The following is a 13,259-nucleotide window of genomic DNA, read 5'->3' as shown; positions in this document are numbered from 1 at the left end:
TCCTCCAGTTCTCCTTGCAGCCGCAGCTGCTCGATGGCTAGCTTTTTCTCGGCCAGCTTGAGTTCTACCTCCATCTTTAAACGGGCTAGTTCTAGCTCGTGGCTTCGGTTGTGTTCTCGGTCGGTCATCTCTTCTTGAGATAGACCTCTCTCCGTGCTGTGAGTCCGCGTCGGGGAGTCTGCTCTTTCTTGCTCTGGGGCGTGGGTTTCGATCAGGGGGGCTCCCCCTCCATCGGCTTCTGTCGGTGCTGGAGGTTGGGCTCCGGTCTCCACCCAGGCTGTTAGAGCTTGCTGAAGGTCCTCTTTGGTGTTTAATCCCGTTGACGGGATACGGAGATGTTTGCAGAATTACTTGAGCTCACGGTGCGAATAGTCTCCCAGAAGCTCCATCTGGAAGGTGGTCTTGTCGGCCGTGACGCTCATGGCTGCTCTTCGTTCGAGTAGTGTGTCAGTACTGTACGATCCCTAGACGTAGGTTCTTATTGCGACGCTGTCACCAATGTTAGAAGGGGCGATCTCCGAGGGCCAGGTGGTGCTCACCCAGACACCCCAAGATCCACCTCTCCCACAGAACTTGCCGAGTCTTGATTGCGAGGTCCTCACCGGGGAGGACTTCGGGTCTAGGATCGTACACACTGAGCTCACTCCACACTACGAACAGACACCACACCGGGGGGGGTTTTAGTAACAAAGATCTTTATATAAGCAAATAACGAAGGAAGCACTCTTATATACACAGTGGTCAAGGGACCACAAAGTCTTGGAGGATTCGGGACGAGGGAAGCGGGACAGTCTTTTAGTCTCTGGGTCCGTACGCGGCGTACCCTACGCACAGCTCTCAATCCTCGAGCCGGGGGGTACGGGATGATGGTCGTACTGGCTGCCTCACCTCCGTCGAGTTGGTGCGGTCGTGATGGTGGTCTCGGTGGTCCAGCTGGACCAGAGTACTCCTCGAGCCGCGACGAGGTCAGCAGGGCTCGATCTGGAGAAGTTCGGGAGAGCCGCGACAGCGTCAGCAGGGCTCCAATGGTTCAGTTCAGCTTGAGCCGCGACAGCGTCAGCAGGGCTCCGATGGTTCAGTTCAGCTTGAGCCGCGACAGCGTCAGCAGGGCTCCGATGGTTCCGTTCAGCTTGAGCCGCGACAGCGTCAGCAGGGCTCCGCTGGTTCAGTTCAGCTTGAGCCGCGACAGCGTCAGCAGGGCTCTGATGGTTCCGTTCAGCTTGAGCCGCGACAGCGTCAGCAGGGCTCCGATGGTTCAGTTCAGCTTGAGCCGCGACAGCGTCAGCAGGGCTCCGATGGTTCCGTTCAGCTTGAGCCGCGACAGCGTCAGCAGGGCTCCGATGGTTCAGTTCAGCTTGAGCCGCGACAGCGTCAGCAGGGCTCCGATGGTTGCAAGTTCAGCTTGAGCTGCGACAGCGTCAACGGGGCTCAGAGGTTCAGGATGAGTCTTCTTAGGGTCAGCCGCGATCAGATCAGCAGGGCTTCAGGTCCAAGATACAACTGCCCGCTAGTTGTCGGGCGGGCCCAGTTATAGTCCTCCTGCTCTTTGATCTCCGGACCCTCGCAGGCGGAGGTCTTAGGCCCTGGGGGCTGGTCGTTGGCGAGGTCCGGCGGGTGGCTCTTTGATCCTTTTGAAAGATGGGTCCGGGGATTCCCAGACGCCCAGCGGGTCTGGAGCCAGCCCTCGGGGAGGCCAGAAGGGTGATCGAAACAGGCCCACAGGGGAGGGCCAAAGGTGTGACAGAAACCAGCCCCTCAGGGGAGGCCGGAGGTGCCATCGAAACTCCCTGGCTTATCTCACTTGGGAAGCCCTACCCCCCAGCCAGGACTGGCGCGCCTTTGGAGTCTGGGTTTCGCTGGGGCCGGGGTCACGCTAGGCCCAGGGAGACAGGGATGTCGGGAAGGGAAGATGGCGTCCGGGCCTCGGGGGCATGCAAGGTTAGGCGCTCGGAGCCGGGAGTGGAGCGGGGAAGGCAGGCCTGGTCGAGGTTCCAGGGGGGTCTAGGCTTAACAGGGGTAGGACGCCCAGGCTCGGGTTGCCGGCTACACTAACGGGGAGGCTGCGCAGGGGACTCGGGGTACAGGCCTACGCTCACAGGGTGTGGAGGGACAGAGGCGACCCATGCCACAAGCCGGGTGCAACACCTATCCACCCACCCCGCCTATGTCTGGGCACTGCTGGCAGTCCTATCCACCCACCCCTCCCATGTCTGGGCACTTCTGGGAGTCCTGACCACCCACCCCTCCTATGTCAGGGCACTGCTGGGAGTCCTCTGCACCCACCCCTCCTATGTCTGGGCACTGTGGGAGTCCTATTCACCCAACCGTCCCATGTCTGGGAACTTCTACTAGTACTATCCACCCACCCCTCCCAAGTCTGGGCACTTCTACTAGTCCTATCGACCCACCCCTCCTATGTCTGGGCACTTCTACTAGTCCTATCCACCCACCCCTCCTTTGTCTGGCACTTCTACTGGTCCTATCCACCCACCCCTCCTATGTCTGGGCACTTCTACTAGTCCTATCCACCCAACCCCTCCCATGTCTAGGCACTTCTGGGAGTCCTATCCACCCACCCCTCCTATGTCTAGGCACTTCTACTAGTCCTATCCACCCACCCCTCCTATGTCTGGGCACTGCTGGGAGTCCTCTGCACCCACCCCTCCTATGTCTGGGCACTGCTGGGAGTCCTAACCACCCACCCCTCCTATGTCTGGGCACTTCTGGGAGTCCTATCCACCCACCCCTCCTATGTCTGGGTACTTCTACTAGTCCTATCCACCCACCCCTCATATGTCTGGGCACTTCTACTAATCCTATCTACCCACCTCTCCCATGTCTGGGCACTTCTGGGTGTCCTATTCACCCACCCCTCCTATGTCTGGGCATTTCTACTAGTCCTATCCACCCACGCCTCCTATGTCTGGGCACTGCTGGGAGTCCTAACCACCCACCCATCCTATGTCTGGGCACTTCTACTAGTCCTATCCACCCACCCCTCCTATGTCTGGGCACTGCTGGGGGTCCTATCCACCCACCCTCCTATGTATGGGCTCTTCTTGGAGTCCTATCCACCCACCCCTCCTATGTCTGGGCACTGCTGGCAGTCCTATCCACCCACCCCTACCATGTCTGGGCACTTCTGGGTGTCCTAACCACCCACCCCTCCTATGTCTGGGCACTGCTGGGAGTCCTCTGCACCCACCCCTCCTATGTCAGGGCACTGCTGGGAGTACTAACCACCCATCCCTCCTATATATGGGCACTGCTGAGAGTCCTATCCACCCACCGTCCTATGTCTGGGCACTGCTGGGAGTCATCTGCACCCACCCCTCCTATGTCTGGGCACTGTGGGAGTCCTATTCCCCCACCCGTCCCATGTCTGGGCACTTCTACTAGTACTATCCACCCACCCCTCCCATGTCTGGGCACTTCTACTAGTCCTATCCACCCACCCTTCCTATGTCTGGGCACTTCTACTGGTCCTATCCACCCACCCCTCCTATGTCTGGGCACTTCTACTAGTCCTATCCACCCACCCCTCCTATGTCTGGGCACTTCTACTAGTCCTATCCACCTAACCCCTCCCATGTCTTGGCACTTCAGGGAGTCCTATCCATTCACCCCTCCTATGTCTAGGCACTTCTACTAGTCCTATCCACCCACCCCTCCTATGTCTGGGCAATGCTAGGAGTCCTCTGCACCCACCCCTCCTATGTCTGGGCACTGCTGGGAGTCCTAACCACCCACCCCTTCTATGTCTGGGCACTTCTGGGAGTCCTATCCACCCACCCCTCCTATGTCTGGGTACTTCTACTAGTCCTATCTACCCACCCCTCCTATGTCTGGGCACTTCTACTAGTCCTATACACCCACCCCTCATATGTCAGGGCACTTCTACTAGTCCTATCTACCCATCTCTCCCATGTCTGGGCACTTCTGGGGGTCCAATCCACCCACCCCTCCTATGTTTGGGCACTTCTACTAGTCCTATCCACCCACCCCTCCTATGTCTGGGCACTGCTCGGAGTCCTATCCAGCCCCCCTCCTATGTCTGGGTACTTCTGGGAGTCCTAACCACTCACCCCTCCTATGTCGGGGCACTTCTACTGGTCCTATCCACCCACCCCTCCTATGTCTGGGCACTGCTGGGAGTCCTCTGCACCCACCCCTCCTATGTCTGGGCACTGCTGGGAGTCCTAACCTCCCACCCCTCCTATGTCTGGGCACTTCTGGGAGTCCTATCCACCCACCCCTCCTATGTCTGGGTACTTCTACTAGTCCTATCCACCCACCCCTCCTATATATGGGCATTTCTACTAGTCCTATCCACCAACACCTCCTATGTCTGGGCACTGCTGGGAGTCCTAGCCACCCACCCCTCCCATGTCTGGGCACTTCTGGGGGTCCAATCCACCCACCCCTCCTATGTTTGGGCACTTCTACTAGTCCTATCCACCCACCCCTCCTATGTCTGGGCACTGCTCGGAGTCCTATCCACCCACCACTCCTATGTCTGGGTACTTCTGGGAGTCCTAACCACTCACCCCTCCTATGTCGGGGCACTTCTACTTGTCCTATCCACCCACCCCTCCTATGTCTGGGCACTGCTGGGGGTCCTATCCACCCACCACTCCTATGTACAGGCACTGCTGGGAGTCATAACCACCCACCCCTCCTATGTCTGGGCACTTCTGGGAGTCCTATCCACCCACCCCTCCTATGTCTGGGCACTGATGGGGGTCCTATCCACCCACCACTCCTATGTCTGGGCACTGCTGGAGTCCTAACACCCACCCCTCCTATGTCTGGGCACTTCTCGGAGTCCTATCCACCCACCCCTCCTATGTCTGGGTACTGCTGGGAGTCCTAACCACCCAACCCTCCTATGTCTGGGCACTTCTGGGAGTACTATCCACCCACCCATCCTTTGTCTGGGCACTTCTACTAGTCCTATCCACCCACCCCTCCTATGTCTTGGCACTGCTGGGAGTCCTAACCACCCACCCCTCCAATGTCTGGGCACTGCTCGGGCCCTATCCACCCATCCCTCCTATGCCTGGGCACTGCTGGGAGTCCTCTGCACCCACCCCTCCTATGTCTGGGCACTGCTGGGAGTCCTCTGCACCCACCCCTCCTATGTCTGGGCACTGCTGAGAGTCCTAACCTCCCACCCCGTCTATGTCTGGGCACTTCTGAGAGTCCTATCCACCCACCCCTCCTATGGCTGGGCACTTCTGGGAGTCCTATCCACCCACCTTCCTATGTCTGGGCACTGCTGGGGGCCCTATCCACCCACCCCTCCTATGTCTGGGCACTTCTGGGCGTCCTATCCACCCACCCTCCTATGTCTGGGCACTTCTGGGAGTACAATCCGCCCACCCCTCCTTTGTCTGGGCACTTCTGGGAGTACTATCCACCCACCCCTCCTTTGTCTGGGCACTTATTCTAGTCCTATCCACCCACCCCTCCTATGTCTGGGCACTGCTGGGAGTCCTAACCACCCACCCCTCCAATGTCTGGGCACTGCTCGGGGCCCTATCCACCCATCCCTCCTATGCCTGGGCACTGCTGGGAGTCCTCTGCACCCACCCCTCCTATGTATGGGCACTGCTGGGAGTCCTCTGCACCCACCCCTCCTTTGTCTGGGCACTGCTGAGAGTCCTAACCACCCACCCCTTCTATGTCTGGGCACTTCTGAGAGTCCTATCCACCCAACCCTCCTATGTCTGGGCACTTCTGGGAGTCCTATCCACCCGCCCTCCTATGTCTGGGCACTGCTTGGGGCCCTATCCACCCACCCCTCCTATGTCTGGGCTCTTCTGGTCGTCCTATCCACCCACCGCTCCTATGTCTGGGCACTTCTGGGAGTACTATCCACCCACCCCTCCTTTGTCTGGGCACTTCTGGGAGTACTATCCACCCACCCCTCCTTTGTCTGGGCACTTCTACTAGTCCTATCCACCCACCCCTCCTATGTCTGGGCACTGCTGGGAGTCCTAATCACCCACCCCTCCAATGTCTGGGCACTGCTCGGGCCCTATCCACCCATCCCTCCTATGCCTGGGCACTGCTGGGAGTCCTCTGCACCCACCCCTCCTATGTCTGGGCACTGCTGGGAGTCCTCTGCACCCATCCCTCCTATGTCTGGGCACTGCTGGGAGTCCTCTGCACCCACCCCTCCTTATTTTATTTTATTTGTGCGTTTTTATATAGCGCTGACTTTACCCGAAGGTGACAGAGCACTTCACAATAGGAACAGAACTGATACATCAGAACATTACAAGTGAACAAAATACAAAAGCAAACGTTACATTAAGTGAAGCAATAATGACAATCGTGAGCCAACAAAATACAAGAGGTAGCAAACGGTGCATTACAAAATTGACAATCGTGAACCAACAAAATACAAGAGGTAGCAAACGGTGCATTACAGGAAGAAAAAGTGACGTGTGCAGGTTACAAAAGCATACAAAGTAAACATAGAGGTATAATACTGCAATATATGGAGGGCCCTCAAGCACAAGAGCAAACATTACGTAGGCCATGGTGGCACTTGTGCAGGTAGCGAAAATAAACACATGTAAGAGGTAGAAAATAGTGTGTTACAAGGGAAAGTGACGGGTGCATGTTACACACGAGTACCAAACACAGGTAGAAAGATAATACCGCAAGAAATGGCAGACTCTCAAACCACAAGAACACACTGGGAAGACACTTCCATAGTCATGTACAGTAGAATCCTCCATAATGGAAGGGCTTCCCTCAGACAACAGAGAGGGCATGGATCACACCTGGAAGTGTCCCTGAAGGAGGAGAACTCCGAGGCCAGTCTTGAAGGCCTGGGAGGAGGTGGTGGTCCGGAGCTGCGGCTGAAGGGAGCTCCTATGTCTGGGCACTGTTGGGAGTGCTAACCACCCACCCCTTCTACGTCTGGGCACTTCTGAGAGTCTTATCGACCCACCCCTCCTTTGTCTGGGCACTTCTACTAGTCCTATCCACCCACCCCTCCTATGTCTGGGCACTGCTGGGAGTCCTCTGCACCCACCCCTCCTATGTCTGGGCACTGCTGGGAGTCCTAAGCACCCACCCCTTCTATGTCTGGGCACTTCTGAGAGTCCTATCCACCCACCCCTCCTATGTCTGGGCACTTCTAATAGTCCTATCCACCCACCCCTCCTATGTCTGGGCACTGCTGGGGGTCCTATCCACCCACCCTCCTATGTCATGTCTGGGCACTTCGTGGAGTCCTATCCACCCACCCCTCCTATGTCTGGGCATTGCTGGCAGTCCTATCCACCCACCCCTCCCATTTGTGGGCACTTCTGGGAGTCCAATCCACCCACCGTCCTATGTCTGGGCACTGTTGGGAGTCCTCTGCACCCACCCCTCCTATGTCTAGGCACTACTGGGAGTCCTATTCACCCACCCGTCCCATGTCTGGGCACTTCTACTAGTACTATCCACCCACCGCTCCCATGTCTGGGCACTTCTACTAGTCCTATCCACCCACCCCTCCTATGTCTGGGCACTTCTAGTAGTCCTATCCACCCACCCCTCCTATGTCTGGGCACTTCTACTAGTCCTATCCACCCACCCCTCCTATGTCTGGGCATTTCTACTAGTCCTATCCCCCCACCCCTCCTATGTCTGGGCACTGCTGGGAGTCCTCTGCACCCACCCCTCCTATGTCTGTGCACTGCTGGGAGTCTTAACAACCCACCCCTTCTATGTCTGGGCACTTCTGAGAGTCCTATCCACCCACCCCTCCTATGTCTGGGCACTTCTACTAGTCATATCCACCAACCCCTCCCATGTGTAGGCACTTCTGGGAGTCATATACACCCACCCCTCCTATGTCTAGGCACTTCTACTAGTCCTATCCACCCACCCCTCCTATGTCTGGGCACTGCCGGGAGTCCTCTGCACCGACCCCTCCTATGTCTGGGCACTGCTGGGAGTCCTAACCACCCACTCCTCCTATGTCTGGGCACTTCTGGGAGTCCTATCCACCCACCCCTCCTATGTCTGGGCACTTCTACTAGTCCTATCCACCCACCCCTCCTATGTCTGGGCACTTCTACTAGTCCTATCCACCCACCCCTCACATGTATGGGCACTTCTACTAGTCCTATCTACCCACCCCTCCCATGTCTGGGCACTTCTGGGAGTCCTATCCACCCACCCCTCCTATGTCTGGGCATTTCTACTAGTCCTATCAACCCACCCCTCCTATGTCTGGGCACTGTTGGGAGTCCTAACCACCCACCCCTCCCATGTCTGGGCACTTCTGGGGGTCCAATCCACCCTCCCCTCCTATGTCTGTGCACTGCTCGGAGTCCTATCCACCCACCCCTCCTATGTCTGGGCACTTCTGGGAGTCCTAACCACCCACCCCTTCTATGTCTGGGCACTGATACTAGTCCTATCAACCCATCCCTCCTATGTCTGGGCACTGCTGGGGGTCCTATCCACCCACCACGCCTATGTCTGGGCACTGCTGGGAGTCCTAACCACCCACCCATCCGAAGTCTGGGCACTGCTGGGAGTCCTCTGCACCCACCCCTCCTATGTCTGGGCACTTCTGGGAGTCCTATCCACCCACCGCTCCTATGTCTGGGCACTTCTACTAGTCCTATCCACCCACCCCTCCTATGTCTGGGTACAGTTGGGGGTCCTATCCACCCACACTCCTATGTCTGGGCACTGCTGGGAGTCCTAACCACCCACCCTTCCTATGTCTGGGCCCTTCTACTAGTCCTATCCACCCACCCCTCCTATGTCTGGGAACGGCTGGGAGTCCTCTGCACTCACCCCTCCTATGTCTGGCACCTGCTGGTAGCCCAAACCATCTACCACTCCTATGTCTGGGCACTTCTGGGTGTCCTATCCACCCACCTCTCCTATGTCTGGGCACTGCTGGGAGTCCTCTGCACTCACCCCTCCTATGTATGGGACCTGCTGGGAGTCCTAACCATCCACCACTCCTATTTCTGGGCACTTCTGAGTGTCCTATCTACCCACCCCTTCTATATCTGGGCACTTCTGCTAGTCCTATCCACCCACCCCTTCTATGTCTGGGTACTTCTTGGAGTCCTAACCACCCACCCCTCCTATGTCTGGACACTTCTCGGAGTCCTATCCTCCCACCCCTCCTATGTCTGGGCACTGCTGGGAGTCATCTGCACCCACCCCTCCTATGTCTGTGCATTGCTGGGAGTCCTAACCACCCACCCCTCCTATGTCTGGGCACTTCTGGGAGTCCTATCCACCCACCCCTCCTATGTCTGGGCACTTCTACTAGTCCTATCCACCCACTCCTCCTAAGTCTGGGTACTGCTGGGGGTCGTACACACCCACCACTCTTACGTCTGGGCACTGCTGGGAGTCCTAACCACCCACCCCTCCTATGCCTGGGCACTTTACTAGTCCTATCCACCCAGCCCTCCTATGTCTGGGCACTCCTGGGAGTCCTAACCCCCCACCCCTCCTTTGTGTGGGCACTTCTGGGAGTCCTATCCACCCACATCTACTATGTCTGGGCACTTCTGGGAGTCCTATCCACCCACCCCTCCTGTGTCTTGTCACTTCTACTAGTCCTATCCACCCTCCCCTCCTATGTCAGGGCACTTCTGGGGGTCCTATCCACCCACCCCTCCTATGTCTGGGCACTGCTGGGAGTCCTAACCACCCACCCCTCCTATGTCTGGGCACTTCTGTCAGTACTATCCACCCACCCCTCCTATGTCTGGGCACTGCTGGGAGTCCTCTGCACCTACCCCTCCTATGTCTGGGCACTGCTGGGAGTCCTATCCACCCACCCCTCCTATGTCTGGGCACTGCTGGGAGTCCCATGCACCCACCCCTCCTATGTCTGGGCACTGCTGGGAGTCCTATCCACCCACCCCTCTCATGTCTGGGCATGTTAGACCAGACCTCCTCGGCGTGGCCCTGCATACACCTGAGCGGGGCCCCCCACTAGCGTAATCCTGTCCTATGCCGCACAATAGCGTTAGCCACCCCATGTACAGCCCACACCCTTCCCCCGAGAACAGAAAGCCTAGGGCCCAGGGCCGTCGATAGGAAGTAAGGCCAGCCAGCGCCCTGCCCCCCAGAGCCCGAACAACAGAGAAACCAGAGCCCCCATCACCCCCTGGCCAGCCATGAGAAGCGAGCCTTTGACCAGCAGGATGGAGCAGAGGAGTTTCGATAACACCTCCTGCCAGGACGGGCTGATCCCGGCCGGGCTGCAGAGAACCCCTCCCACCTCCGGACTTCAAAGGAGAACTGGCAAATGGGCAGAGGCCGAGCACTCTGGCCCCGGGCCCCACGGAGCCATCAGGAGGGGGGGCGGAAACTCGAGAAGGGAGGAGCGAGGGAAGATAAGGACCACGAGGGAAGCGGGAAAGTTAATTGGATCGGAGAAGAAAGGCCTGCTGATGTGGTCGCCGCTGTCGGAGAAACGGAATGCTGTGCCCACCAACGAGAGACCTAGGAGCCCTGCAGATTGAATCGCGGCTCTCTTTGAATGCCCCAGTCACCGCTTGAATCACACCTGGCACCCCAGACGCGAGCCCTGCATACTTGGTCGCGGCTCGAGCTTCGGGCTGTACTGACCCTCATAAGCCTCTTTGCGATCACCTAATGCCGTGTCCCTGGGAGCGCTTGAGAGACGCCGCGCTCCAGGGTACGACGCGTACGCCTGCTGTGACGCCTCTGGGCCATCACCTAATGTCGCGTCCCTTGAGAGACGCAGTGCTCTAGGGTACGACGCGTACGCCTGATGTATGCCTCTGGGCCATCACCTAAAGCCGTGTCGCTGGGAGCGCTTGAGAGACGCCGCACTCCAGGGTACGACGCGTATGCCTGCTGTACGCCTCTGGGCCATCACCTAACGCCGCGTCCCTGGGAGCGCCTGAGAGACGCGGTGCTCCAGGGTACGACGTGTACGCCTGCTGTACGCCTCGTGGCCATCACCTAATGCCGCGTCCCTGGGAGCGCTTGAGAGACGCCGCGCTCCAGGGTACGATGCGTACTCACGGCGGCCCCATCATTGCCATCGCTGATCGCATCGTCCCTGGGAGCGCTTGAGGGCAGTTTCGCTCCAGGGTACACCCCGCAGCCTGACTGTGTGCTTTACTTGAGGGACGTGGCTCTGCACACTACGGAGACGTGGACAATTGTCCCCGGGAGAGATCCACGCACGCGCAGCTCGAGGATTGTGAGCCTTACGCGTGAGATCTACATCCCCACTGTGAATCCCCCAACCTTACCCCGTAGCTCGAGGATTGAGAGCCGGGAGACAAGACGGACAACAGACGACTGTGAGTACCTCCAAAGGGGAACAGCATCCCACCCACGAACATCAACCCTCAAACACCGAAGCTACCCCCCTCACCCCAATGTATGTGTTACTGATCTGATGCAAAACCTTATATAAAGAATTTGTTACCTATATCTCCCTTGGTGTGGCGTCCCTTTGTAGTGTGCTGGTGTCTCTGCATACATGACCGTAAATGTGTAATCCTCCTCTCGCGGAGAACTGACTCTAGTGCTCAGTAACGTTCCAGGAGGAGAGAGGTCCCAGGGTGGCCAGCAGGACTTGCCCCTGTCCCCCCAGAGACCTTTCCCCCTCTAACAGGGCACTTCTACTAGTCCTATCCACCCACCCCTCCAATGCTTGGGCACTTCTACTATGCCTATCCACCCACCCCTCCTATGTCTGGGCACTTCTACTAGTCCTATCCACCCACCCCTACTATGTCTGGGAACTTCTACTAGTCCTATCCACCCACCCCTCCCATGTCTGGGCAATTCTGGGAGTCCTATCCACCCACCCCTCCTATCTCTGGGCACTTCTACTAGTCCTATCCACCCACCCCTCCAATGTCTGGGCACTGCTTGGGGTCCTATCCACCCATCCCTCCTATGTCTGGACACTTCTGGGAGTCCTATCCACCCACCCCTCCTATGTCTGGGTACTGCTGGGAGTCCTCTGCACTCAACCCTCCTATGTCTGGGCACTGCTGGGAGTCCTAACCACCCACCCCTCCAATGTCTGGGCACTGCTCGGGGTCCTATCCACCTACCCCTCCTATGTCTGGGCACTTCTGGGAGCCCTATCCACCCACCCCTCTTATGTCTGGGCACTGCTGGGAGTCCTCTGCGCCCACTCCTCCTATGTCTGGGCACTGCTGGGAGTCCTCTGGACCCACCCCTCCTATGTCTGGGCACTGCTAGGAGTCCTAACCACCCACCCCTTCTATGTCTAGGCACTTCTGAGAGTCCTATCCACCCACCCCTCCTATGTCTGGGCACTTCTGGGAGTCCTATCCACCCACCCCTCCTATGTCTGGGCACTGCTGGGGGTCCTATCCACCCACCCCTCCTATGTCTGGGCACTTCTGGGAGTCCTATCCACCCACCCCTCCTATGTCTGGGCACTGCTGGGAGTCCTCTGCACCCACCCCTCCTATGTCTGGGCACTGCTGGGAGTCCTCTGCACCCACCCCTCCTATGTCTGGGCACTGCTAGGATCCTAACCACCCACCCCTTCTATGTCTAGGCACTTCTGAGAGTCATATCCACCCACCCCTCCTATGTCTGGGCACTTCTGGGAGTCCTATCCACCCACCCCTCCTATGTCTGGGCACTGCTGGGGGTCCTATCCACCCACCCCTCCTATGTCTGGGCACTTCTGGGAGTCCTATCCACCCACCCCTCCTATGTCTAGGCACTGCTGGGAGTCCTCTGCACCCACCCCTCCTATGTCTGGGCACTGCTGGGAGTCCTAACCACCCACCCCTTCTATGTCTGGGCACTTCTGAGAGTCCTATCCACCCACCCCTCCAATGTCTGGGCACTGCTCGGGGTCCTATCCACCTACCCCTCCTATGTCTGGGCACTTTTGGGAGCCCTATCCACCCACCCCTCTTATGTCTGGGCACTGCTGGGAGTCCTCTGCGCCCACCCCTCCTATGTCTGGGCACTGCTGGGAGTCCTCTGCACCCACCCCTCCTATGTCTGGGCACTGCTAGGAGTCCTAACCACCCACCCCTTCTATGTCTAGGCACTTCTGAGAGTCCTATCCACCCACCCCTCCTATGTCTGGGCACTTCTGGGAGTCCTATCCACCCACCCCTCCTATGTCTGGGCACTGCTGGGGGTCCTATCCACCCACCCCTCCTATGTCTGGGCACTTCTGGGAGTCCTATCCACCCACCCCTCCTATGTCTGGGCAGTGCTGGGAGTCCTCTGCA

The sequence above is a fragment of the Lissotriton helveticus genome, chromosome 4_1, assembly GCF_964261635.1.
Source record: "Lissotriton helveticus chromosome 4_1, aLisHel1.1, whole genome shotgun sequence".
NCBI classification, from domain to species: domain Eukaryota; kingdom Metazoa; phylum Chordata; class Amphibia; order Caudata; family Salamandridae; genus Lissotriton; species Lissotriton helveticus.
This window is presented reverse-complemented; position numbering follows the sequence as displayed.